At 43.0% G+C, this 25,559-nt stretch overlaps 1 protein-coding gene across 1 annotated transcript in view; it reads right to left on the reverse strand.

The window, feature by feature from the left end:
• Positions 1 to 25,559, reverse strand: part of tiam2a (TIAM Rac1 associated GEF 2a) — a 384,705-nt gene that overhangs the window by 325,872 nt on the left and 33,274 nt on the right. The window contains exon 2 of the mRNA XM_078556860.1: positions 2,249 to 2,304. The gene's annotated coding sequence lies outside the window, so the exon portion shown is untranslated. The remainder of the gene's footprint in view (positions 1 to 2,248; positions 2,305 to 25,559) is intronic.

Below are 25,559 nucleotides of genomic sequence, written 5' to 3' on the forward strand. Positions count from 1 at the left end.
GAGCTAAGCGATTCCACAAACAACAGATCAGATCCAAGATCTGTGGTCCTGCCACACCCAGTCGTGAATGAAGGTGGATAATTAAACAACTCACTGGAGGAGGCGGCTCCACAAACAACCCCATCCACAACGATGGGAATGCCCAGCACATCAGTGCAAAAGATCAGGCTGAAGCATTTGCAACAAGTTTCAGCCACAAGTGCCGAGTGGATGATCCATCTCCACTTCACCAGAGGTCCCCAGCATCATAGATGCCCATCTTCAGCTAATTTGATTCACTCCACATGATATCAAGAAATGGCTGAAGGTACTGGATACTGCAAAGGCTATAGGCCCTAACAATATTCTGGCAATAGTACTGAAGACTTGTGGCTCCAGAATTTGCATGCCCCTAGCCAAGCTGTTCTTGTACAGCTACAACACCGGCATCTACCCGGCTAATTGGAAAATTGCCCACAAAAGGCAGGACAAATCCAGCCCATCCAATTACAGCCCCATCAGTCTACTCTCAATCATCAGTAAAGTAATGGAATGGGTCATCGACAGTGCTATCAAGCGGCACTTGCTTAGCAATAACCTGCTCACTGATGACCAGTTTGGGTTCCGCCAGGGCCACTCAGCTCCTGACCTCATTACAGCCTTGGTTCAAACATGGACAAAAGAGCTGACCTCCCAAGGTGGGGTGAGAGTGACTGCCCTTGACATCAAAGCCGCATTTGACCGAGTGTGGCATCAAGGATCTCTAGCAAAACTGGAGTCAATGGGAATCAGGGGGAAAACTCTCCACTGGTTGGAGTCATACCTAGCACAAAAGAAGATGGTTGTGGTTGTTGGAGGTCAGTCATCTCAGCCCCAGGACATCACTGCAGGAGTTCCTAGGACTAACCATCTTCAGCTGCTTCATCAAGGACCTTCGTTACATCATAAGGTTAGGAGTGGGGATGTTCGCTAATGATTACACAATGTTCAGCACAATTCGTGACTCCTCAGATACTGAAGCACTCCATGTCCAAATGCAGCAAGACCTGGACAATATCCGGGCTTGAGCTGAGAAGTGGTAAGTAACATTCACGCCACACAAGTGCTGGGCAATGACTATCTCCAACAAGAGAGAATCTAATCATCGCTCCTTGACATTCAATGCCATTACCATTGCTGAATCCCCACTGTCAACATCCTGGGGGTTACCATTGACCAGACCAGTAAAGTAATGAACTGGATGAGCCACTTAAACACTGTGGCTGCAAGAGCAGGTCAGAGGCTATGAATCCTGTGGGAGCAACTCACCTCCTGCCTCTCCAGTGCCTGTCCACCATCTACAAGGCACAAGTCAGGAGTGTGATGAAATACTCTCCACTTGCCTGGATGCATGCAGCTCCAACAATATTCGAGAAGCTTGACATCATCCAGGACAAAGCAGCCTGCTTGATTGGCACCCCATCCGCAAACATTCACTCGCTCTACCACCAAAGTAGCAGCAGTGTGTACCATCTACAAGATGCATTTCAGGAACTCACCAAGCCTCCTTCGGCAGCACCTTCCAAACCCACAACCACTGCCACCTAGTAGGACAAGGGCAGCAGACACATGGGAACACCATCACCTGGAAGTTGCCCTCCGAGCCACTCACCATCCTGACTTGGAAATATATAGCTGTTCCTTCACTATTGCTGGGTCAAAATCCTGGAACACCCTGCCTAATAGCACTACGGGTATACCTACACCACATGAACTGCAGCAGCTCAAGGCGGCAGCTCACTACCACCTTCTCAAGGGCAATTAGGGATGGGCAATAAATGCTCGCCTATCCAGCGATGCCCATATCCCATGAATGACAAAAAAAATTTGTAAAAGGATCAATAATTAGTAACTCACCCTGGAATATTTGTTTAACGGAGTTTCAATTACACGTGCAGAACAAGTTGGGGAGGGGAATAAGGGAGAGGAGATAATACAAATCAAGACAATCAATTATGTGCACAGAAAAACCAATCAGTTACATATTATTTAACTTACAAACTAACATTTTAGCACTGGTGTTGCACAACATATGGAAAGGCACAGAGCACATTGAAACATTTAGTCTTCCAGCCATGTGGAAACTTTCTGAAATTCTCTAACATATGTCAGTTGTCTTTAACTTAAGAATTTCATCGTCTCTATGATATAACACATATATTTTATCAAAGGGTTTCCAAACAAAGAAAATTAGGGCAAGGCTTTTCAACGTCACTGATGAGATGATTACCTTAATGGAAGTGGAGCCAGACGTCCTGCTCACGCCCACATGATTGACTAATGGCTCTAAAAGGTAAACAGACAAATCAAATTACATCTCAAGTAATTAACTGGAACTGAAGCCAAAACAGTGATTTTATATAAAAAGAGGGACTTTACATCTTCAAAGGGAACATTGTCATCACTTGAATTTCCCTTTAAAAGATCAACTAATAATTTTTGCTAGCTCACTGGACAAATTCAGCAAGTGTCATGGTACTGAGCCATAGAAGGGAAAATGGTTCTGGGTTTATTCTGTGTTTAGGCCAGGGGTGTTCAAGCTTTTTATTTGAGGCCTCCCTCTGAATTATGCAAATTCTACAGCCCCCCACCCTGTACAATTTGCTCTCAAAAAATTAGTTATACAATTAAACATAAAAATATTTTCATTTATTTTATGTGAAACTCGCTAATGGTGCTGGTTTCTAAATAATTCCATGGCCCACCTGCATCTATAGCCTCCTCAAGGCCCTACAACCATCTGGATCTCTGCAATCCACCAATTCTGGCCTCTTTCGCGTCCTGTATTTTCATTACTTCACCTTTGTTGTCCGAGCCCTTAGCTGGCTAGCTTTTCAAAGCTCTAGGATTCCCTCCCTAAATCTCTCTGTTTCTCTACCTTTCTCCCTTCCTTTAAAACGCTCCTTAAAACCTGCCCTTTTAATTGATCTTTGTTTAATTGACCTGTACTGACGTCTTCTTTTCTGGCTTAGTGTCATTTTGTTAGATAATGTGCATGTGAAATGTCTTTTGGACGTTTTACTATTTTAACGGTGCTTTATAAATGAACGTAGTAACCGTTGAGGCTATGGGTATTCCAGGATTCTGCATGTGGGAGAAGGGTTGTCCACTAAAAAGAGCTAGAGCGCCCCGGAATAGACAAACAACTGGTTTAAATCTGTTGTGAATTATCCAGCAGATAGCATTGGTTATTTTGTGATTTTGTGAATTTTCACTGAACTCAATATAATTGTTCAGCTTCAGAAATCTTCTTCTGCAACTTTCAAAACTTCTCAACAGAATTTGAATTCCCCTAAATTTCTCGAAGACTTTCTCCCATTGTTTTTAGAATCCTCGTCTCTTCCCTGAAATCACTGATTAAATACCATTCTGAGAGAATCTGGTAACTGACCGGATTGCCCAGGAATACCTTAATGGGAATCTGCTCGATTCACCGAGTGACAGGTGCTCCAGCCAGGGGAAAAGTCAGGATTACTGCCATCATTCCCACTGCTGATAGTTAAATGAGCAAAGATGGAAAAATTAAATCAGCAGGCATCAGACGAAGGCCGATTTGGCATGACTGTGCAACATATTTCACCATATTTCCCCTCCCCCTCTGGTATATGGGCAAATAACTCCCAATTCTCAACACCTAGGGTTGTAAAGAATAGCCAATTAAAAGGAATATTGTGTGCTTATGACAGATGTTAGGAACCAAGCTGAACATAGAAGGTTTAGAGGGGAAGCGAAAAGGAAAATAAGGGAAGCAAAGAGGAAGTGTGAAAAGAGACTGGCAGCTAACATGAAACGGAATCTCAAAGTTCTTCTGTAGACATATAACTTGTAGAAGAGTGATAAAAATAGTGGGGCCAATTAGGGAAGGGGGTTTACACATGGAGGCAGGGAGAATAGCTGAGGTGTTAAATGAATACTTTGCATATGTCTTTACCGAGGAAGAAGATGCTACCCAAGTCACAGTGAAAGAGGAGGTAATTCATACACTAGAGGGATTTAAAATTGATGATAAGGAGGTATTAGATAGGCTATCTAAACTTAAAGTTGATAAAGCACCGGGACCAGATGAGATGCATCCAAAGATATTGAGGGGAGTGAAAGTGGAAATTATGGAGGCACTGAACATAATTTTCCAATCTTCCTTAGACTCGGGGGTGGTGCCAGAGTACTGGAGAATTGCAAATGTTACAGCCTTGTTCAAAAAGGGTGAAAAGATAAGTCCTGAAACAACAAGCCAGTAAGTTTAACTTCGATGATGGGGAATCTTCTACAAGCAAAATTAATAGTCAGGACAAAATTAATAGTCACATAGACAAAAGCGTGTTAATAAAGGAAATCCAGCACAGATTTGTTAATGGAAAATCATGTTTAACTAACTTTCTGGAGTTTTCTGAAGAGTTAACTGAGAGGGTTGATGAAAGCACTGCTGTTGATGTGGTGTACATGGACTTCCAAAAGGCATTCGATACAGCGCTGCACAATAGACCTGAGTAAAGTTATAGCTTATGGATTAAAAGGGACAGTAGCAACATGGATATGAAATTGGCTGAGTGACAGGGAAGAGAGCATTGGTTAATGGATGTTGTTCAGGCTGGAGGAAGGCTTGTAGTGGAGTTCCTCAGGGATCAGTGTTGGGACCCTTGCTCTTCCTGATATATATTAATGACCTATACCTTAGCATGCAAGCATTGTGAACTATGAGGAGGATTGCATAGAACTTCAAAAGGACAGACAAGTTGGTGGAACAGGCAGACCGGTGGGAGATGAAGATCAATGTGGAGAAAGGGGAAGTGATTCATTTTGGCAGGGAAAAATGGAGAGACAATATAAAATGAAGGATACAACTCTAAAGGGGTTGTAGGAGCAGAGGGACCTGGAGTATATGTGCATAAGTCATTCAAGGTGGTAGGACAGGTTGAGATAGCAATTAATGAAGCATACAGTATCCTAGGCTTTAATAGGGGCATGGAGTACAAGAGCATGGAGGTTATGTTGAACTTGTATAGGACACTAATTCCGCCTCAGCTAGAGTATTATGTCCAGTTCTGGGCTCCACACTTTAGAGGAGATGTGTAGAAAACGTTCATGAGAATGGTTCCAGGGATGGGGATCTTCAGTTATGAAGATAGATTGGAGAGCTTGGGACTGCTTTCCTTGGAGAAGAGAAGGCTGAAAGGAGATTTGATAGAGGTCTACAAAATCATGAGGGGTCCAGACAGAGGAGATAGGGAGAAACTGTTTCTGCTCATGAAAAGATTGAGAATGAAAGGGTCCAGATTTAAAGTAACTGGCAAAAGAAACAAAAGCGACATGAGGAAAAACTTTTTCACGCAATGAGTGGTTAAGGTCTGGAATGCACTGGGAGTGTGGTGGAGGCAGGTTCAAACAAGGCATCCAAAAGGAAATTAGACTGTTATCTGAAAAGGAAGAATGTGTAGAGTTACAGGGATGAGACAGGGAATGGCATTAGGTGGATTGCTCATTTGGAGAACCGAGGCAGGCATCACGGGATGAATGGGTTCCTTCTGTGCTGTAACAATTCTGAGGTATTAAAAAAATATATTGTTGGCACATCAGTGCTATAACATAGCCAAATCAAAACCCAGGAGAGGGTTAGCCATAATCTGAGTGTGGTGGGGTAGGGATGCAATAGAGAGGAAAATAAAAATAAACATTTAAAATCCATGGGGGGTTTTAATTGACGGACAGCCGCATTGGATGTGCATTTTACATACGTCGGAAGAATATATGAGACGTAGTATAAACTCAAGACCATTCCACATAAAGAAAGACTTTATTTATATAGCATCTTTCATGACCACAGGGTGTTCCAAAGTGCTTTGCATCCAATTAAGAACTTTTGAAGTGTAGTCATTGCTGCAATGTAGGAAATGTGACAATCAATTTGCACATAGCAAGCTTCCACAACAGTAATATGATAATGACCAAATAATCTATTTTTGTGGCATTGATTGAGTAATTAATATTGGCCACAACACTGGGGATAACTCCCCTACTCTTTTTGGAAATGGTGTCACGGGATCTTTAATTTTTACTTGAGACCACAGATGGGCCTCAGTTTAAAGTCTCATTCAAAAAACAACACCTCCAACAGTGCAACACTCCCACAGTATAGCACTGAAGGTCAGCCTAGATTTTTGTGTTCAAATCCTTGGGAGCTTGAACCCAGAACGTTTTGAATCAGAGGGGAGAATGCTATTGCCTGTGCATTCACTGTTATGTGTAGACTGAAAAATCATGTTCAGGGTGGCTTCATGAATTTTAAAATTTCATCACAAAATGTGTTTATTCACAAAGAATGGAATGAGTTATCTGCTAAGTATGGAGGCACCTGGATATTTCAGCCTTGAAATGATGAAACTCAAATGATTTAAAGCAAACAAATCAAATGGTTCATAGTTTATAGAAGATCGTGATAGTAAATGTCAAACATAGGATTGGTCAGTTCTACAGAGTGATCAATAGTTGGAATGGTGCTCCAAGAATGCTGACAGAACCAAAAGAACTAAAATTATAGAAAAAAACTATTGGGTGCTGTGACAGAGTGACAATCGGGTTAATTTCACCCCCAAAAAATGGGTGGATTTGGGTTTAATGAAGTTCAAACTCAAACCCAACCCACCAACTTCCAATTTTAACAGAGGCAGGTGGGTGCTAGTGATCAATCCAGGAGGAGTCCCTCATTTAAATATTTTAGTGAGGCTCCATGTTGAAGGATGGAATGGTTAAGTGCTTCTTGAGCACAGCTCAAGGGCCAGGAGGAGCAGGAGTGCTTCCCCCAGGCTCCCCAAGAAAACTTGTTAAACCTCCCCAGTGATTAGTCCTGCACAACCCACATCCCTGCATAACCTCCAGAACCCCCTTTGCTGTAATATACTTCCTTCATCTCTCCAGCATTTCTCCCTGCCAATTTGATATCCCCCATGCTGATCACTCAGGATCCTCTTCAATAGCCTTTCTTAAGCCTGATTTCTCTATCCCTCCCTCATTTTATGCTCCCTGGTTTATGACCTGCTGCTACATGCCTATCAGTCCGGCTGGCTGTGGCTGAGAAATGGATTCCAAAAAATGGTCATCAGTCCGAGAGAAAACAGTTCTTCTGCTAAACTGTCCCCCAGCCTGTCAGCTCCCTCATCATAAAGATCAGGCTTATAAGTTTGTGCTTAATCATTTGAAGAAAGTTCCTACTTTTGATCAATACCCAACAACCCTAGCTGCATGTACAAACATCAGCTGGGGCCAGCCTTCCCACCCCTGCAACAGGTAATCTTATGACACAAGGCTTCTGCACAGCCATGACTCATCAAACCATACTTTTGAGGCTGAAAGAGTTGTCCACTTAGTAACATTCCCTGAATTATTTTGTATTTTGCCTTTACAAATGTGGTAATTTCCCCTTTAGAAGCCACCGTGAATTCTGTTCCCATCAAAAAAACCCTGCATGAGAGTTTTTCTCCAATCTCTCGCTTGTTGATTTTAAATTTTTACCGTTTAGTTACTGATTCACTGACCAGTGGAAATACTTTTATCCTATTCTTATTTAAACCCTTCAATTTTCAGTGCCTCTAACTTATCTCCTCTCCACCTTCCTTGTCCTAATCAAGACCTCTTAAGTCTTTCCTCTTAAATAAAGCCCATCATCCCTGTTCCATAAAAGTAAGAAGTTATATTCAAAAGAGATTAAATATCTGGTAAATGGTATTTTTAAAACATTCACAAATCAATATTGGTGCTGTGGTTTTAAAGCCAATTGTTACTTGGATTCCAATTATTTGTTTTACCATTTCAAAAAGTGTTGGGCTAGCAGAAGCTATATTCAAATTACCCTTTGATGTTTACCATTATAGCCAAACACTTGAGGTCACCTCAGCGTAGCAGACTCGGCTCATACTCCCATCAGTGCTTTTCACAAGGATCCATCTGGTCAATATACACATGAGCTCATGAATCAGTATAGCTCTGCAGTAGCTGCAGGTGACTAACTATTTGAAACCACAGGGGTGATGTAAATCAGGCTCAAGACCAGCTCAAGCTGACAGAAATCAATAGGTTTTGTGAGGTGACAATAAAATGAAGTGATCTATTATGCAAGAATAAAAGCAGCATGAGGTACTAAGCACTTCTTCTAGCAGGTTCTGTTTAACTTAGAACCAATTCCATGATGCTTAAATTAAATATTACTTTAAATGTCATACTTAAAGGGCTGGTGGCCCAATGCTCGATATTTTGCTTTTCCAGCAGTTGAATGCAAAGGTAATAGGGTCCTAAACTGTCTGATGATTCAATTTTCTGTTTCATCTGAAATTAATTTTAAATGAACTGAATCACTACAAATATAATAAGGCCCTGACAAAATCAAAACAATTGCTTTCAATTGGCAATTTATTATATTCCCAGGGTTAATCATTCCTATATTAAATGTTGTAATTTGAAGCAGAGCCTGCAGTGACAATTCAACTTTGGCTTTCTCCATATCTACTACATATGCTCTTTCCCAGGAAGATAATCTGTGTACCATAAAAGGTTCAGATAAAATTCTCAATTTAGGTCCAAAGCCTCTTAATTGTCCCTCATTTATCATGGTGTAACCTTGTTGAAAACTTAAAAACCATTCACCTATCCCTCTGCCTGTGGTACATAACTACAATTAATTCAGTCATGTTAGGAAAGATTGTCAGCCGTGTCAGAAACACTGATTTTCAGAACAGTGTGCTCATTTATGCTCTATATATTGGTAGAACCTGACTCCAGATTTATCCTGCAAATTTAGCATTTCTAGCAATTCTACATGGCAGAATAAATACATCTTTTTACCATTGCAATGCTGAAAAATCCAAAGTTATAATGGTCTATAATCTCTGTATAGATTTAGATTCTAAAATAAAAATCAAGCTGCCTACAGTAGTTTGAGACTGGCTGAATATTTAATTCAAAAATAAATGTTCAGAAATGAATGTTCATACATTCACTGCAAAGAATTTTGCAACAACAGTATCCAGTTAATATTAGCATTTAAAGTTTTTCCCCATTAAAATCAACATTTAGAACCTTAAATTAAGCTATTTCTAGAAAAGACCAGCCAGGGTGCAAACAGCTGAAAAAGCTTAAACCCTTTTCTGCAGGGGATGGTGTTTATTTTGCTTCAAAGAGCAAGTTCCCACCATAATCAGCACCCCCACCCCCTCCTTACATTTCAGGTACAGCAATTAGCACATCCAATTCAAAATGTTCCATCAAAGACAATTAAAATTCAAAATCACTGATGTGGAAAACATTGCATCATTAAGAATGATGTGGTTTAATTTCATTACAGGTAGCTCTGCTTTACTTTTACTGACCAGAACACCCATTTTATTCCCTTTCTATTCAATAGTTTTTCGTCATTTTATTCATTTCTTACAATCACTCTCCTCCTCCAAAGACAGTGCCATAGTTTCTCTTGAGCATACCTGATGGTATTAGGGGAATTAAAAGCATTGGAGTATGCTAAAATAAGTCCATCTAAGGTATTCTGGTTCCAAAAGTGGACCCTTCTAATCCCCAATTTGAAAATCTTCATCCTTGCTTCCAAATCTCTCCGTTGCCTCCTTCATCTTGATCTCTGTAACCTCCTCAAACCCTACAAGAACTTGCATTTGTATAGCACCTTTAATGTATCAGAATATCCCAAGGCACTTCACAGGAGTGTATTCAAAACAAAATTCAACACCACATCACTTAAGGAGATATTAGGCCAGGAGACCAAAACCTTTGGTCAAAAAGGGAGGTTTTAAAGAGTATCTTAAAGAGGATAAATGTTGTGCGATGGAGAGGTCTAGAGAGGGAATTCCAGAGTTTACAGTCTAGGCAGCTGAAGGCATGGCCACTTATGGTGGCATGATTAAAATATAGGAGTTAAAGGAGGCCAAAATAAGAGTACAACAAATAACTCGGAGAATTGTAGGGCTGGAGGAGATTACAAATATAAGGAGGGTTGAAGCCATAAAGGAATTTGAAATCAAGGATGAAAATTTTAAAAAAGAGGCTTTGCTGGACTAGAAGTCAATGTAAGTTGGCAAGCGCAGGGGTGATGGGTGAATATGATTTGGTGAGAGTTAGAATGTGGGCAGCAGAGTTTTGGTGAACGCAAGCTTATAAAGGGTGGAATATGGGAGGTCATCTAGGAGAGCATTAGAATAATTAAGTCTTGAGGTAACTAAGACTTGGATCATGATTTCTGCAAATGAGCTGAGACAGGGCCAGAATCATGCAACAGAGGTGGGATTAGGCGGTCTTGGTAATAGAACTGATATGTGGTCGGAAACTCATGTCTGGGTCAAATACAACACCAAGGTTGCAAAAGGTCTGATTCAGACAATTGCCAGGGAGGGGGTTGCCTGGAGGACTCAGGTTAGGGAACAGCGCTTGAGGAGCTTTGTTCCTTCCCAATATTTAGTTGGACAAGCAGTTTGATAAATAAAATAGTGGAGGGCTCAAGAGAGGTCATGGTAAGGCAAAGCTGGGAATTATAAACTGAGAATCTGACATTTTCGAATGATGTCACTGAGGGGCAGTACATAGCTGAAAAATTGGAGGGAGCCATGGGTAGATCCTTTGGGACTCCAGAGATAATGTGCAAGAACAGGAAGATAAGCTATTGCAAGTGATTCCCTGACTACAACTAGTTAACAATGGAACCAACAAGGCCAGTCCCACCTAACTTGATGACGGAGGAGAGGTGTTGGAAGAAGATGGCGTGGTCACCGGCTGCAAACAGGCCGAGAAGAATGAGAAGGGTGAGTTTGTTATTGTGACAATCACATAGAACGTCATTTGTGATTTTGATTAGAGGCAAAACCTGATTGGTGGGATTCAAACATGAGTATGCGGGAGTGATGCACCTAAATTTAGGAGGCAATGCGCATTCAAGGACTTGAGGGGAAAAGGAGTTGGAGATGGGGCTGGTTTTCAAGTACAGAGGACTCATGGGTATGTTTTTTTTGAGGAGAGGACTGACTACATCAGATTTGGAGGGGAGAGAAACAATATCTGAAAGATGGGACCATTAACAGTAACAGTTGGGAGGTCAGCAGTTTGGTGGGACTCGGGTCAAGGAAGAGGGTGGTGGGTCTTTCTGACAAGGTGAGCTCAGAGATTTGATGGGAAACAGGTGAGAAACTACAGAAAGGTACAAGGCTATATACAGGAGCTGTATTACAATACTGGCCAATGTGGTCCTTTTAACATGAGATCACTTTAACCAGCTTCTGGGCTCTGGTGTACCAATAAAGTTTAACCAGTCATTTAGAATAAAAAATATGGAATACAAAATTAGGGCAGGGGATACCTTATAGAATATTTGGTCTTGTGGGCTAGGGGAAGAGAAAGAAGCAGCAGAGACAGCTGAACAGATCCTCAGAGATACGTGTGCTCCTCCAATTCTGGCCTCCAGCAAACCCCTAGTTTTCTTTGCATCACTACTGGCAATCATGCCTCCAGCTGCTTGGTTCCAAGCTCTGGAATTCCATCCACCCCTCTTTTACGATGTTACTTATAACCACTGCCTTTGACCAAGCTTTTAGTCCCCTGCCCTAATCTTGCCTGTTTGTTTGATATTTGTTTCTGTCAAATGTCTTGGGACTTTGCACTACATTAGAGGCACTATATAAATGCGAGTTCTTTTTGTCATTTTTGTTATTTGACCAGAGGTACATTATGTGCTTCAGCTAAGTCATATAATGTTTTTATTAAATTCAAAATGCAGCGATTATTTAATAATGCCACATGCAATGAATCATGGGCACACCATTTGGAATCCAAACCAGATTTCAGCTGTGTCACAACTAAATTAAGCCAGCGAGAAAGGATTTCCTTTAGTTTAGTTTACTCCAAATTGGAGACAGATCAGGATTATTAAAAGTACATCAGGAACTGGCTTTTAGCCATATACATCATGGATTGGAAGAACATGGTTAAGTGTGCAATACAAGGAGGCATGGATCTGAAACTACAATTGCAGCATACCAATCATTTCACCACTACAATTCAATTCTTAGCTAGTTGGCAGCTAAGCTGGAAACCACAGTCATATGGGTCAGGGCACACTTACAGGGCCGTGTCTTCTGCAGACAGAAGGAACATGTCCACACATTACACCTTTTTCAACTAAACAAAAGCTTGGGAAACAGTCCCAAGGGTTCATTCCCAAGGGCAATGCCTTGACCAGAGTCAACCTGCCCGGTTTGAATTTGAACAAAGCTGGGCAGTTCACTGTTCAATGCCGCATTCTCCATCACGACACCCCCAACAGAGTCCACTTGCCAACCAATCAACACCTCTTCTCATGCAATATAAATTGTTATTCCCCTTTACTGTTGGTTTATTTTGCATAGCTATCCTGATGAATGCAAGATGGAAAGCTTTGATAGCATGTCTCTTTTCTTCAGCAATACTCAAGATCTGTAATAACTACAAAATTATTCTTTTTGGAAAGGCAAAATAGCAGAGGTTGCAATTTAAACTACTTGTATATTGTTTTGCGAAATGATTAAGAATTAAAAGAGGCAAATAAAGAGAACTCTGTGGAAACAAAGGACTTAGGTGCAAGAGTAGGCCATTCAGCCCTTCGAGCCTGCTCAGCCATTCAATTAGATTACGGCTGATCTGGTTGTGGTCTTGGCATACAGTAATATTCATAAACTGAACTGGGAGGTTCTTCCACTTTTCCTGAAGTGCTGATTTAGCTGGCTAACAGAAACCTCACATTCACTTTCATTGTTTTCAACAAAAGTTGACAATGACTCTACATAGTCCATTAAAGGAAGTCAGCATTCTATCTCAAAGTGATTCATTCTTCAATGAAAACCATTTCTGTGCTCAAGAACCATTAATGTGCTTTTAAAATACACGATTGCCAAACTCTCATTTTCAGAAAACTTACACAGGAAATCAAAAGTATAGATATTTTCAAGTGAAATGCAACTTAGTGCCCCCTCCCCACTCAGGCTCTTAAGCGTTTTTTTTCCTTTTTTCATGTGGGCATCGCTGGCTAGGCCAGCATTTATTGCCCATCCCTAACCGTCCTCGAGAAGATGGTGAGCCACCTTCCTGACCACTGCAGTTCATCTGTTATAGGTACACCCACAGTGCTACTAGGAAAGGAGATCCAGGATTTTGATCCAGCGACAGTGAAGGAACGGCGAAAAGCTTCAAGTCAAGATGGTGTGTGACTTGAAGGGGAACTTGCCAGTGATGGTGCTCCCATGCATCTGCTATCCTTGACCTTCTAGATGGTAGAGGTCACAGGTTTGGAAGATGCTGTCAACAAAGCAACACTGGCGAGTTGTTGCAGTGCGTCTTGTATATGTTATACACTGCTATTACTGTGTGTCGATGGAGTGAATGTTTAAGGTGGTGAACAGACTGCTGATCAAGCAGGGTGCTTTGTCCTGGATGGTGTTGAGCTCGAGTGTGGAACTGAACTCATCCAGGCAAGTGGGGAGTATTACATCACATTCCTGACTTGTGCCTTGTAGATGGTGGACAAGTTTTGGGGAGTCAGGTGGGTTACTTGCCGCAGGGTTCCAGCCTCTGACCTGCTCTTGTAGCCACGGTATTTATATGGCCAGTCCAGTTCAGTTTCTGGTCAATGGTAAGCCCCAGGATGTTGATGGTGAGGGATTCAGCAATGGTAATGCCATGGGGAGATGGTTAGATTCTCTCTTGGGTGGCGTGAATGTTACTTGCCACTTATCAACCCAAGCCTGGATATTGTCCAGGTCTTGTTACACATGGACATGACTTGCTTCAGTTTCGGAGAAATTGCAAATGGTACTGAACATATTGCAATCATCAGTGAACATCCCCACCTCTGATCTTATGATGGAAGGAAGGTCATTGATGAAGCAGCTGAAGATGGTTGGGATCAGGACACTCCCTGAGGAACTCCTGCAGTGATATCCTGGGACTGAGATGATTGGCCTCCAACAAACACAGCCATCTTCCTTTGCACTCAGTACAACTCCAACCAGTGGAGAAACCACACACACACCCCACCCCCTCATCCCCCCAATTCCCACCAAATTCAATTTTGCTAGGGCTCCCTGATGCCACACTTGGTCAAATGCTGCCTTGATGTCTAGTGCTGTCACTCTCACCACACTTCTGGAATTCAGCTCTTTTATCCATGTTTAGACCAAGGCTGTAATGAGGTCAGGAGACAAGTGGTCCTGGCAGAACCCAAACTGAGCATACCTGAGCAGGTACTGCTCTGTAAGTACCATTTGATAGTACTCTCAACAATTTCTATCACTTTGCTGATGATTGATGGAGTGGCAATTGGCCAGATTGGATTTGTCCTGCTTTTTTGTGGACAGGACATACCTGGCCAATTTTCCACATTGTCAGGTAGATGCCAGTGTTGTAGCTGTATGGGAAAAGCTTGGCTAGGAGTGCAGCAAGTTCTGGAGCACAAGTCTTCAGTACTATTACAGCGATGTCATCAAGGTCAATAGCCTTCACAGTATCCAGTGCCTTCAGCTGTTTCTTGATATCACATGGAGTGAATCGTATTGGCTGAAGACTGGTCTCTGTGATGCTGGGGACCTCAGGAAGCTGAGATGGATCATCCATTCGGCACTTCTGGCTGAAGGTGATTGCAAATGCTTCAGCCTCGTCTTTTGCACTGATGTGCTCAGCTCCCCCATCAAAGGAGATGGGATATTTGTGGAGCCTCCTCTCCCAGTCAGTTGTTTAACTGTCCACCACTATTCATGGTTGGATGTGACAGGACTGCAGAGCTTTGATCTGAGCCATTGATTGTGGGATCACTTAGCTCTGTCTATTGCAGGCTGCTTCCACTATCTATCATGCACATAGTCCTGTGCTATAGCTTCACCAGGTGGACACCTCATTTTTAGGTATGCCTGGTGCCACTCTGGCATTCCTCATGCTCTCCTGCACTCCTTATTTAACCAGAGTTGATCCCCTGGCTTGATGGTAATGGTAGAGCGAGGGATATGCCAGGCCATAAACGCATAGATTCTGGTTTGGTACACTTCTGCTGCAGCTGATGGCCACAGTATCTCATAGCTGTCCAGTCTTGAGCTACTAGATCTGTTCTAAATCTATCCCATTTAGCACAATATTAGTGCCACAATGACAGATGGTATCCTCAGTGGAAGATGGGATTTTGTCTATACAAGCACTGTGCAGAGATCACTCCTACCTAAAGTATCATGATTGGATGCATCTGTGACAGGCAGATTGGCAGGGCGAGATCAAGTAGGTTTTTCCATCTTTTTGGTTCCCTCATCACCTGCCGCAGGCCCCATCTGGCAGATAGGTTCTTTAGGACTTGGCCAACTCAGTCAGTAGTGGTGCTACTGAACCATTCTTGGTGATGGACATTGAAGCCCCCCCCCCACCACCTAGAGTACATTTTACACCCTTGTTACCCTCAGTGCTTCTTCCAAGTAGTGTTCAACATGGAGGAGTAATGATTCATTAGCTGAGGGAGGGAGGGCAGTACGTGATAATCAACAAGAGATTTCCTTGCCCATGTTTGACCCAATGCAATTGACTTCATGGGATCTGAAGTCAATGTTGCGGACTCCCAGGGCAATTCCCTCCTGACTCTATACCCCTGTGCCACCACTTCAATTGGGTCTGTCCTGTCTGTAATATGATATAACCAGTGATGGTGCTGGTGCTGTCTGGGACATTGGCTAGAAGTTATGATTCTGTGAATATGACTATGTCAGGCTGTACTTAACTAGTCTATGGAACAGCTCTCCAAATTTTGAACCACATTACTATGATAAAGAAGGGAGTAGAGGGAATAACAACAGGAGATGGTTACCTCCACAACAGTGTGATACAATGCCCAGAATTCAGCCCAGGAAATCAGAGATTTGGCTGTTTTTGTCCTTCCTTTCCACTCCACCTCCCAAAATGTGGGGGGAGGGAATGCATCACTATACATCACAGAAATCACACTGTTAGCTAATCCTATGAAATATGCTCTAACTAAATAAACTTAGAAAGTTACTGAGACATTTATGTGTGACGGGTTGTCCAGGGCCAATGGTTACATAAGAACATAAAGAAATGGGAGGAGTAGACCATTGGACCCGTTAGCCTGCTCTGCCATTTAATATCATGGCTGATCTGATAGTGGCCTGAAATCCTCTTTCCTGCCTGCCCTCCCCCAACCCCATAACCCTCAACTCCCTTGTCAATCAAAAATCTGAATATATTCAAGGCTGAGTTAGACAATGACCCAGCCTCCACTGCTCTCTGGGGAAGAGAATTCCAAACACTAACAACCCTCCAAAGAAATTCCTCATCTCCATCTTAAATGGGAGACAATTTATTTTGAAATTTTGAAACTGTGTCCGAGTTCCAGAATCTCCCATAAGAAACATCCTCTCAGTATCTACTTTGTCAAGCCCCCTTGGAATCTTATGATTTTAGTCTTATATGGTTGTAGTATTGGATGTAGCCAAGCAGTACCACAGCTAGTCTGAAAGCACAAAAGTACTGGATGCTGGAAATCTGAAATGAAGCCCAAAAATACCTGATATGAACCGGTAGCTGATGCTGCAGGTGTGAACCTTTCATAACACTTCTGACAATGGGTCTGCATCTTATTTAATTTGCCTGGCTCCAATAATATGCTTATAAGTTCTGTTCTTTCACCCATACATGAGCATGCTCAAATGCTCTCTTCAGAGTGGTTACATATTAAATGTTGAGAATGTGCAGGCAGGGATATCCACACAGTATAAAACACTGAAAACAATTACAGATCAGTAGTGGGTTCACTGAATTGGGGCCATACTTGAATTGCATGAAATCCAAGCAATGTAAAACTCAGATCACCTCTTTGGAGTCAGATCTGGCCTGGACACCAGAATTGTACTACAACTTTGGCACCACGCTATTTTGCAATGACGCTAAAGTAGCAGAAAATGCATTCTATAAATAAGAGCTGATGGCATGTAAGCTGTAATTACCAAGTACACTCTGGGATTCCAAAGTAAAAATTGATAATAGTGTTTAGTCATGCAGTACAAAATAAACCAAACAATAAGTTTGCATAATACATGTTTAAGATTAAGGGATATCACAGTTTCCTCCTCGAAAAATGCACTAGCTGTGTTGTACAGTGGATTGCTATTTGGAATAATAAACCCATATAAGCAGGTGCAAATGACTACTTATATGCCCTTGCTGCTGACACAATTCGGTCACTCAATAATATTTTAAACAAAGCCACTCATTAATATCAGAGACTCTACACAGAACAAAAAACATTTGTTATGCCATCTTTCAATTAGACAGTATAATTACATTGTGTGCCTTTTGTTCCCTGCAATATTATACACAGCAGTGTGGAGAGGCATAGAACGTAACACAGACAGATGTAGACTGGATCACTTTGATAAGGTTTAGCTTTAGGCAAATTATAAGTACTGTGAAATATTAACTTTCTTAGCCATTAATGACAACTATAAGATTAGTGGCACTGTTCCTGCAGAGGGATGTATAAGTTTATTTTCACATTGACCAAATGAAACTACGTCCTGAGGTCACTGCCAACAGCATACAGTGACAAAAGCCAAGGGAGTGGCTGTAATGTGGAGTTAGAGGAAACTGGGCTCAAATACAATTACACAACAATTCAATTTACACTAAGCATGAAGGCACAAAAGCAAAAGCTACTAAGGAAGTGGCATGTTAGAATAGCATACAACACATTGTTAGAGTGCTTCCTTTGGAAGGTCCCACCTGCCAAATTTGTTTCATTACTGATTTGGCTATGCATACATTTCCATGTGTAAGATCTGATGAAATGCAACTGCTCAAAAATCATGAACTAGAGAAGATTTCACTCTCAGCCCAAGTTTCCTTCCCTCTGTCTATACTCTGGCCTATATTTCTGTGTATGGGACCTTCCTCAATGTTAAGATGATCTGTGTAAACCAGTGATACTGAAAATACATTGCTCAGCTGTATAGTTGAGCTGAAAATTCAGTCCACTTGGGACCTAGAGCAAAGCTGATACATCTGTCTGCATCACTGTGTTCAGCCAAATTAGTATATCAGGGCATGGCCGAAACTGACAAGTAATTTATTCACTTAACTTATAATTTCCTGATTGTGTTGCCATTTTGAGTCTGACATAAATGATAGTGCAGCATTGGAGGACTATTGAAACAAAAACAGAAAATGCTGGAAAAACTCAGCAGGTCTGACAGCATCTGTGGAGAGAGAAAAACAAAGTTAACGTTTCGAGTCCGTATAACCCTTCTTCAAAAATTTCAAAGCTGACCCTTCCACTGAAGAAGGGTCATACAGACTCAAAATGTTAACTTTGTTTTTCTCTCTCCACAGATGCTGTCAGACCTGCTGAGTTTTTTCAGCATTTTGTGTTTTTGTTTCAGATTTCCAGCATCCGCAGCATTTTGCTTTTATTGGAGGATATTGTCCTGTCTGTTCTGTGACAAGTTGGTCAAATATGAACTTCACTCCAAATGAGTCCTCCGCCCTTAGCTCTGCTCCATTCCTGGCCAACATGGCCCTGACAACGGCCATTTATATTTAATGTTGTCCTGAATTCGGCTCAACACTCCTCCAAGGGATGTCTTGGTATCTCTTATAACTCCTGTTTTGTTTACTTTTCAGGATTCCTCTTTAACACCAAAGCTACATTTATATTATGGTCCACTCCTGATAATTTGAATTTTATTTTGCACAGAGAGGAATTAAAATGGTCTAGTATTTCAAACTATCTAACCTTGAAGCTGTAGCTGAAGACTAACACTTTGTATTTCCTTGTTCAGCAAATAATACATGGTTCTGTCCTCCAGTTGCATTGCCAAATCAAAAACACACAGCTAGGTCTCCAAATTGAGCTGGGCTGCAAGGCTGGAGACTCTCCACAGCCCAGAACACTTGTTGCCTATCTTCTTTCTTCCTGCGAGGAGATAAAATCTTTACTCTTACACTAGAATGATGATTTAACTGGGAGACTGTATTCAGTCTGGATTATCTAAACATGAACATGATCTCTACAGGCTCTTCTCTTATAAATAAGACATAAGAAAAATTTCAAAGCTGACCTGGAATATTTAAACTTGACTTTAATGTTTGCAAGAGATAATAGCTAAAAAAATGAACATTTATTTTGTGCAAACACTGAATTCCAATGAATTCCTCGAGTAGAATATTTCAAAACGGTGGCTGCAGAAATCACAGACCAGTACTCAATATAGCATGCTTCAAAATGTAATGCCCGACAAATGCTGCCACTTTCAGCAGTTTATTCACATATATTTCCACAAGGAAACAACTTGTAAGGAATGACGACGAATAGAATATCATAATCAATAGCTTGTTGTATATTACCAGACTGAAATAAGTAGAGTTATACTGCCTGTTGCACTTCTCTGTGCACTGCATGGAGTTTGGCCAAGATAGCTCTCAGTTAACCTTCCCAGTAAGCTGTGCAAGTGTGCCAGCACACTGCCGTCCAGAGCTTATAGTTCAGGGGACGAAATGGCCATGTACAGCAGTGGTTTCTTTAAGATATGCACGTTTGGTTATGTGGAAATCTTAAAGAGACTGTGCAGTGTATCAAATGGGCCCATGTACAACAAGGGAAATTAGAAGGAACATTGCTCTGTGTGGGCTTCCGTGCATGTGCAAAGCTCTAGTGCCCAGCAGTAAATTCTATTAATGTGTGTACACAGGCAGGAACAGCTATACCCCAAACATTAAAAAGACACTCCTCAGCATATTGTTAATTGACCGTATGTACATGTAAAATGTGGTTTTATACCCCATTCGAAATTATATGACATCAGGTAAAAATCCAGAGTGCTATGAAACACCTACTGGAGGAGGCTTTACTCTCAGGCTAAGTTTCCTTCTCTCTATCTCTGATCTCTTCTAAGTTTCTATGTATGCCCATCATTTAGTTGTTTAGGTACCTTTTTCCATTTCTCTACCTGTATGATACAAAAACCATCTTTTCAAGTTTGCTTTTATTCCACCCAACCCCCTTTCTGACCCTTCTTTCCTCCCTTTGTGGACATAATTGTCCCAGATTTGCACAAAGTGCAGTAGCAGGCGGGAAATAGGACGTTTTACCTACCGGCCACAATGGCGGCTTTTCACGCCATATCATCCCATTCCCAGCATTAATAATGCATTCATGGAAACATGCCAGATCACTGGCAGGCAGGCTCAGGTTTGCCCATGATGCCATGACCTCAGCGCTTCCTGATTCCAGGCGCCATATTTGAAACACACCAGAGCACAGCCTACTTCATGTCTTCAGACCTGGACTGCTCCAGGTGACAGATGGCTCCAAAAGCATTGAAGACGGCAGCCCCCAAATTTAGCGACGCCTGTCTGGGGCACCTGTTGGATGCAGTGGAAGGCCGCCACGATATTTTCTACCCCTGCTCTGGTGGATTCTGGAGGTCCACCAGAGTCACCAATCCAGCCTGGGAGGCGGTGGCAACAGCGGTCAGCACTACCAGAGCACAGAGGTCAGCTATCCAATGAATGATCTCATCCATTCCGCCAGGGTAAGTCAACCACCTCATCACTCTCACCTCTCACACACTGAAACCCATCACACATCCACAGGGATCTCTCAACTCAATGGACAACACAACTAACTCTCTCACACACTCTCACATCTCCATCAGACTCATATCCTTTGGAGCTCACATATTCATCCCGTCCATGGTTCCACTGACCACACAAACATTCCACACAGTGCCATGCATCTTCTCACATTCTCGCCATCTGTTTTCATGCAGAAGCTGGCTGACGACAGCAGGGAGAGGTCCCAGAATAGGGATGGAATGACCCATATTAGGCCCCCCACTCACTTTGAAGAACATGCCATCGTGCTGACTAGTGAGGACATGGACCGTGCCTGCAGCTAACAGTGAGGTTGGCAGTGAACACCCACGTGAGGACCCTGCACCCCATCATCCCTCTCTCAACGCAACTGTGAACGCTCTCTCTCTCCTGCTTTTGACAGTGCTGCCATGCACTAATCATCTCTACTTTAGTTCACTGGGAGCTCTGTCAAGCGACTGACGCCCTCAGCCAGCCAGCCCCTCAGCTCCATCCACATCCTCACCTCCATTGAAGAGCTGGAAATAAGCAACTTGGAAGACCCGTCACAGCGCTTACCTACACCCTCCACCAGCACAGAGATACACACCTCAGTAGGGCCTAGATCTAGAGCAGGCCCGGGTTCACAATCTGGTGGTCACCGCACGGACACATGTGTCTGCAGCAGGAGGAAGCAGGTTCATCCGAGCTCCCCAGCACTCTGAGGACTGCTGGGAAGAGGCATCTGTGAGGTCCGGCTCAGATGATGAACCTCTGGATTCACCCTCAGCTCATCCTGGAGAGTCAGCAGAAGGCAGAGCTGTTGGAATCCCTCAACAGAGTGGCACGCGAGTCGGAGGAGTACGTCCGCCTGCTCTCTGACGAAGTGATGCCCACATGTGCGCCTATGGAGGTCTCCATGGGCAGGATGGTGGAAGCCATGGAGACCCGGGACCAGCACATCGCGGAGATGTGTGCAGCCATGGGCGAGTTCTTGCAGTGGCAACACGAGAGGGAATTTTCATCGCTGCCTGCTGGGGTTCTCTTTCAGTTGTCCATTTAAGCTGACCCGCATCTCAGCCCACCCACTGACTGCATTCCCATGCAGCACCTGTGTCTCTCCAACGCGAGGCCCCGCTTACTTTTGATTTGAAAAACATGATCGTAGTCAAGTTTCTCATAAGATCCCTTGACCTTTCCCCTCTCCCAGTCATCCATGTCCTTTTCCCCATCACTGTTGACCCCCTGACATCACCTTCCACCTCCCCACCATCAACTACCAACTCAAACCCTTTTCTTTCCAGGATGTCCAGGTGAACATGCACATTCCCTACCTTCCTGAGAATCCCACCCCCATCCACATTGACCTTCCTGACCTCCTACTTCCCACCCCCTGAGGGCTCTGCCCCCGGGTTCCCACCAATCATCCTTGCTGTCCCTTTTATCACTGCTGTCACACCCTCACCATCCCGGGTCACTCTGCCCCGTCTCATACTCACCATTCCCTTGTACCACGCACATCCTCAGTTCGCTATCCCCCTCCACCCCTTTTCACCTCCACCCACCACCCAGGCTCCTCCTCCTCCCTCCGGACTCCTCCTCCCCCAGTGGACTCTTTCCTCCCTCCAGACTCCTTCCCTTAAGCCTTCCTCACCCTGGTACACCTACCTCCCCACTTGCGCATTCACCCCCATTACACCTTCCTCCCCCTGTTCTCCCTCTTCCCAAACTCACCCCACCCCCGACACCTTCAATCCCCCCTGCCCCCTAACAGCCCCAGTCTACCTTCCTCTCCCAATCACAGCTGGGCCTTCCTCTCCAACCCTCGCCAATCACCTGTAGCTGCCCATGGCTAAGACCATGATGTTCCGAAGCAGACCCAAAACATCAATGCGGCAGAGCCAAGTCCATGGAAATCAATCCAGCATGCAATGCCCAGGTTCCTCCATGATCCGGTAGCTGTAGGATTCCAGCATATTCTGCTCCTCAGGTCTCCGTGATCTGAGCAAGGGCCTAACGGTAAGATCTGACATCTGGACAATTGTGATGTGCAGAAGTGTTCTGGGCTGAAAGTGTTTTCCCACTGGTATAACGGTAAATCTGGCATGGGGAGGGGGGGTGGATTCTGGTCGGGCCTTACTTTGCAGAATGCAAAAATCGATTTCACACTGGTGTGAATGCACAGTGGAGGCCGGCCTCCAGCGGGATTGGTGTTCCCCAATGCGGACACCATCGATGATCCCACTGTGCTTTCACACCGTTGTGAAATCGATTTTTGGCTTTCTCGCCATTCCCTGCCACCGCCCACTCACCATGATGCCTGACACCAACAGGGCTGGAAATTCCAGCCAGTACTTTCTTGAAAATCCACCGTCAATTTTCCGTCCTTTGCTTTGCAGCTACACTGGAGGTAAGGGGAAAGGGAGCTATTGATTGGAGTGAGTTCTTGAATCATACCTTCAGCAGGTCTGGCAGCATCTGTGGAGGGAGAATCAGATCTAATGTTCCGAGTCCAGTGTGAAGAATCACATTGGACTCAAAGCTAATACTGACCCCATGACGTTGCTTTTTAAACCAAGACCAAAATCAGGCAGGGTTCTTAGAGTAAAATAAAAGCAAAATACTGCGGATGCTGGAAATCTGAAACAAAAATAAAAATAGCTGGAAAAACTCAGCAGGTCTGACAGCGTCTATGGAGAGGAAGATAGAGTTAACATGTCGAGTCCGAATGACTCTTCATCAGAACCCTTTCATGAGTTCTGATGAAGAGTCATTCGAACTCGACACGTTAATGCTGTATTCCTCTCCACAGATGCTGTCAGACCTGCTGAGTTTTTCCAGCTATTTTTGTTTTTGTTTCAGGGCTCTTAGAGTATTTGTTTTAGTTATTTCAGTCATACAAAATCACAAAAAGCATTACAATGTTACTCATCAGACATCAAGTTTACCCATGAGTAGCTGAGTCATGTACACCAGCAGGCATTAGTTTCAGCCGCTGCCATGTTAGGTTAGCCAGAGTTTGGATTTGTTTTTTGATTTCCGAGACTTTAAAACTTTAACCCCCCCCAACCCCGCCCTCCCCAGAAAGAACATAAGGGAACCTTACCTCCAGCATACATCAGGAAACTGTGTACAGCCAGCTGTGATTTCATCGGGAGGCTATGCAGAAATTTTAGCCCATCGCCTTTCCTTTCAAAAGCTTACATTTTGGTAATAGTTTTAATGTTTAAATGAACGGAAGATGAATTGCTTTTCCACTTGGACCACCCAGTTTCAGCATCAAGCACTGAGTCTTTGATTAAAACTCCCTTTACCAACAAAATGCTTTATACCCAACTCAGAACAACCCACAAATCCAGGCTGAAACAGGGTTGTTTCATTTTTCAAATCAATTATTTTAATTTTTCTTCTTGGGAGGGCCAGAAATTGCCCAAATTTACTATACAAGTCTCTTATAGCTAAATAAAAGCAGAAACTTTCCTGTCGTTATTCAAACCCAGAAACTGGATAAGAGGTAATAAATAAAATTACTGCGCCAACCAGTGCCCCAAATAGGACTTTCATTTATACTACAGAAGGCTCTACACACAATCAGCCTGAGGCACCAGGCCGCAGTCAGGGAGCACAGGTGAGTGAACGTGAAATCGGTGGGAGGCCATCAAGCAGCCCATGCTTCCCTTGAACCGCCAAGTTTCTCAAGGCCTGGGCGACCCAGTCAGTCAGTGTTAAAGCTAAAACAGAGAAAATCTTAAGCACATAGCCTCATTAAAGTATCTAAATGATAAACCCACCTCTGAGAGTAGGGTGGTAATCTGCACCCGACCCCCATCCCGCCTCCATTAAAACTGGAAGAAGAGTCATACGGACTCGAAAGGTTAACTCTGTCTTTCTCTCCCCACAGATGCTGCCAGACCTGCCGAGTTTCTTCAGCTTTTTCTGTTTTTATTTTGGTTCAAGGTGGGTTGGTTCAGTTTGAAATTGTCAAAATTTTAATATCCCACCTGACCCAAACCCAACATTTTGGGGGCTTAAACTCACCCCATTGTAGCAGACACTTTTAAAGCAGAATCTGAACTCAAGCATTCTTCAGCCTAGCTGTAATAGTCATAAAATCTGAAAGAATCGGCAAATAAAATGATACCTTTAAACCCATTACTCAGTCAAATCCTGCCACACGCACTGCTTCTATTTGCTCAATAAAGATCAACAACAGAGATTAACAAACAGATTTATTGCTATACGTAACCACACTCTGTCCACCCATATATCAGAACTAAATGTTCTTTTAGATTGGAAAATTGTGCGTGTCATTCTGCTTTTTAAGAAAAGGTGAGGGGGGGGACCAGGGAATTATACAGAGATAGCAATAGATTAAGTGAATAGGTAAAACTGGCAAATGGATTTCAACGTAGACAAATGTAAAGTGACCCACTTTGTGTTTAAATGGATAGAACAAGGTACTTTCTAAACGGTGAAAAGCTAGAAACAGTGGAGGCCTAAAGAGACTTGTGAATCCAGGTAGATAGATTATTAAATGTCAGGAACCAGTACGGAAAATAATCAAAAAGGTTAATGGAATTCTTTATACTTAGAGGGTTTGAACATATGGGAGTGAAAGTCATGCTTCAGCTGTACATAATCCTGGTTAAACCACACCTGGAAAACTATGAGCAGTTCTGGGCATGACACCCTAGGAAAGATATTCTGACTTTGGAGGGATTGCAAGGTAGATTTACCAGAATAATACCTGGACTCCAAAGGGTTAAATTGTGAGGGCAGGGCAGATTACACACTAGGGTTGTACTCCCTGGAATTTAGAAGGTAATGGGTGATTTGACAGGAGTTATCAAGATATTTTGGGGAAACAATAAGGCATAGAGTCTAGCATTAGTGGCATCGTCTAAAAA

Source organism: Cetorhinus maximus, chromosome 14, assembly GCF_964194155.1.
Source record: "Cetorhinus maximus chromosome 14, sCetMax3.hap1.1, whole genome shotgun sequence".
Classification (NCBI taxonomy): domain Eukaryota; kingdom Metazoa; phylum Chordata; class Chondrichthyes; order Lamniformes; family Cetorhinidae; genus Cetorhinus; species Cetorhinus maximus.